At 45.0% G+C, this 3,352-nt stretch overlaps 1 non-coding gene across 1 annotated transcript; it reads left to right on the forward strand.

Annotated features, from left to right (window-relative positions):
- The first annotated feature begins 517 nt into the window (after positions 1–517).
- LOC123860663 (U6 spliceosomal RNA) lies at positions 518–622 on the forward strand. Its single transcript, XR_006794784.1, has one exon. It is a non-coding gene; the product is annotated as a U6 spliceosomal RNA (small nuclear RNA).
- Positions 623–3,352: the final 2,730 nt, after the last annotated feature.

Raw genomic sequence — 3,352 nt, forward strand, 5'->3', positions numbered from 1 at the left:
GGGGTGTCCTGGCAGGATATGGTCAGAGAGAATCCGAAACTCCTACTTCCTCTGTTATTCCTGGCTCTGCAGGACAGATTTGCGGCAGTTAGACATGCAGTGGGGGACACCTCTGTTTCATTAATAGAGGTCTTACTATAAAGAACAATGAGATTTCCCCCCTGGGTTCTAGTCTGTCCAGTTCAACACAACAAACATTAATGGGGTGCTCATTGTCTGCCTGGAACTGGAGCCACAGAGATGAACATTTTATTAGAAAAGCAACGCACCTGCCCTCCGTAGAGTAAGATTGGCGCATCCGTGCAATGGCCAATGCAGAAATTGCTGCCAGAGCCCTGAGTCCTCCACCGATTCACGTAGAGGGTGGAGATTGGTTTCCCCACCAGGGCAAAGTGGTGGTGATGCGGAGCAGGGCAACGCAAACCTGACGCGAACCAGCTCTGCAGCCCTCCCGTCCCTGAGGGATGATTTTCCACAAGGGAGAGCCTTTTGGATTTTGCCTCTTGAGATGTACAGCGCCCTCCTCGGCAGCACATACACTGAAGCTATAAGCATATAGAGGAGATCAGCATGGCCCCTGGACAAGGATGACATGCACTTTCAGGAAGCATCTCCTCTTTTTTGTGACTAGGTTGAAACACAGAGGAGATTTAAGGTAATGAAATACTCTATGAAACCATAATATTGGATACATGTCATTACACATTTGTCCAAACCCATAGGATGTACACCACCAGGAGTGGACTGTAACGTCAACTCTGGACTTGGGATGATAACGATGTGTCGGTAAGAACAGTACCACCGTGGTGGGGGGTGTTGGGGGTGGGTGGGGTATTTGGGAAATCTCTGCACCTTTTGCTCAATTTTGCTGTGAACCTAAAACTGCTCCTTTTTTTTAGGCTGGGCAGTATTCTATTTTATTATGTTATGTTAATCACCATACATAACATCATTAGTTTTTGATGTAGTGTTCCATGATTCGTTGTTTGTGTATAGCACCCAGTGCTCCATGCAGAACGTGCCCTCCTTAGTACCCATCACCAGGCTAACTCATCCCCCCACCCCCGTCCCCTCTAGAACCCTCAGTTTGTTTCTCAGAGTCCATAGTCTCTCATGGTTCGTCTCCCCCTCCAATTCCCCCCTTCATTTTTCCCTTCCTGCTATCTTCTTTTTTTTTTTTTTAATATATAATGTATTATTTGTTTCAGAGGTATAGGTCTGTGATTCAACAGTCTTACACAATTCACAGCGCTCACCATAGCACATACCCTCCCCAATGTCTATCACCCAGCCACCCCATCTGTCCCACCCTCCACCACTCCAGCAACCCTGACATATCAGATAAAGGGCTAGTATCCAAAATCTATAAAGAACTTATCAAACTCAACACCCAAAGAACAAATGGTCCAATCAAGAAATGGGCAGAAGACATGAACAGACATTTTTCCAAAGAAGACATCCAAATGGCCTAAAACTGGTCTTTTTAAAAAAAAAATAAAGTCTTGGGGTGCCTGGGTGGATCAGTCAGTTAAGTGGCTGCCTTCGAGCCCCATATTGGGCTCCCTGCTCAGCAGAAAGCCTGCTTCTCCCTCTCCCTCCACTGTTCCCTCTGCTTGTGCTCTCGCTCTCTGTCAAATAAATAAATAAAATCTTAAAAAAAAAAAAATAAAGTCTTAATTTTTAAAAAATGACTAAAAAGAAGAAAGAAGTTGAAGCAGGAAAGCAGTTGAGTAAACTCCCTGGACCAGCCAGACACGCATGAGACGGGCCCTTGAGCTGCTCTGCTGGGGCCCGAAGAAGTTCCAACAGTCCCAAGGGGCCAGGGAGGCCTCAGAGCCCTTCTCTTCCCATCTGGAGGGGGGCAAGTAGTGGAGACCAGTGTATCTGAGTCTAATTTCCTCCTTTTATATTAATGCCTGGGAAAAATACACCTAAGTAATTTAACTAGTCCGGTACTATAATTTATTTTTTGATTTATTAATTATTAGGAGGAAAAATACATCTGAACAAGATTTCTTACATTGCAAATCTTCTTCTTTTTTTTTTTTTTTTAATGTGTTCCTCTGATAAGGAAAAACGAAGACTCCATTCCTTATTTAAGATTCTTGTCTCTCCTGGTATTATGCTCTCCTGGGACAGTACTGTTGTTATCTTAAAAATTTCTGTTTCGTAAGAGAGAGTAAGTCGCGGCGCTTGGGTGGCTCAATCGGTTAAGCGTCTGCCTTCCGCTCAGGTCATGTTCCCAGGGTCCTGGGATCGAGCCCCGCATCAGGCTCCTTGCTCATCAGAGAGCTTGCTTCTCCCTCTCCCTCTGACCCTCCCCCTGCTCAAGCACTCTCCCTCTCTCTCTCTCAAATGAATAAATAAAATCTTTAAAAAAAGAGAGAGAATAAGTCATGTCCAAACCTGGACATCCTTGGTGTAGAATCTCTGCTTCCCTAAATATCTGTTTGTCTTGAGAAGTTAAATTTTTAAGCATAATCAAGGCCTTAGCTCGCCATGCCTGTTTACTCAGCCACAGGATGTTGGGTATCTTGTAGCAATTTGTACAGTGCCCTCAATCTGTTTGTGTTCTCCAGAAAGGATGAGGGCTGCTGGAGTCCTGCTGGGGGGGCAGGGGGGCTTCCCTAACCCCCACCCTCACCCAGACTTGCAGTCTGGAACTCAGCCAGATTGCCCACGAAACACCTCTCCTCCGTTCTGACCCAGGGCAGAGCTGCTCACCCACCCCACCCATGGCTTCCTGCTGCCTCATTCTCCGTGAATTTGTCTAGGAAACAAAGTTCGGCCGCTTAGACGCGTTTCTAAGTAGCATTTTCATCATGATTCTCAACTAAGGGGTTTTGTTCCTTTCAACACCTGGAGACATCACTGAAGTTTGGGGCTTTGTCTACACGCTCAACACAGTGTCACTGCTGTCATTGGCTAGAGCAACCCAGTCCACCTTATACATTCATCCTTAAAGGGCAACTTAAAGGGATAAACTTGAAGCTGGGTGGATTTTTGGTTGGTTTGTTTCTCTGGCTTGCTGCTGGAAGCTGCTGGAGTAGTTTAACAGGTATGGGCGGGTAGGAACGGCTTCAGAGCTTGCCCACCGTCCTCCTCAGCACTAATTAGAAAATTTTATATCAAGGTTAATGCCTTGGGAAGCAGTGAAGTTAGCTGTTGAAGGAAGCTGAATTCACCCCTAGGTGGAATACATAACACAAGAAAAAAGTTAAAAAAAGTAAATAAATAATAATAATAATAATTAATAAATAAATAAATGAACAGAAGGGCATCCAAAACTGCCTGCCACTCACCAGGGGATGCAAATAAGGAGAAATTTTATTTAAAACCATAAAATCTTCTC

Source organism: Mirounga angustirostris, unplaced genomic scaffold (genome assembly GCF_029215605.1).
Source record: "Mirounga angustirostris isolate CCGP_5_RB_7025 unplaced genomic scaffold, mMirAng1.0.hap1 SCAF_4, whole genome shotgun sequence".
Lineage (NCBI taxonomy): Eukaryota > Metazoa > Chordata > Mammalia > Carnivora > Phocidae > Mirounga > Mirounga angustirostris.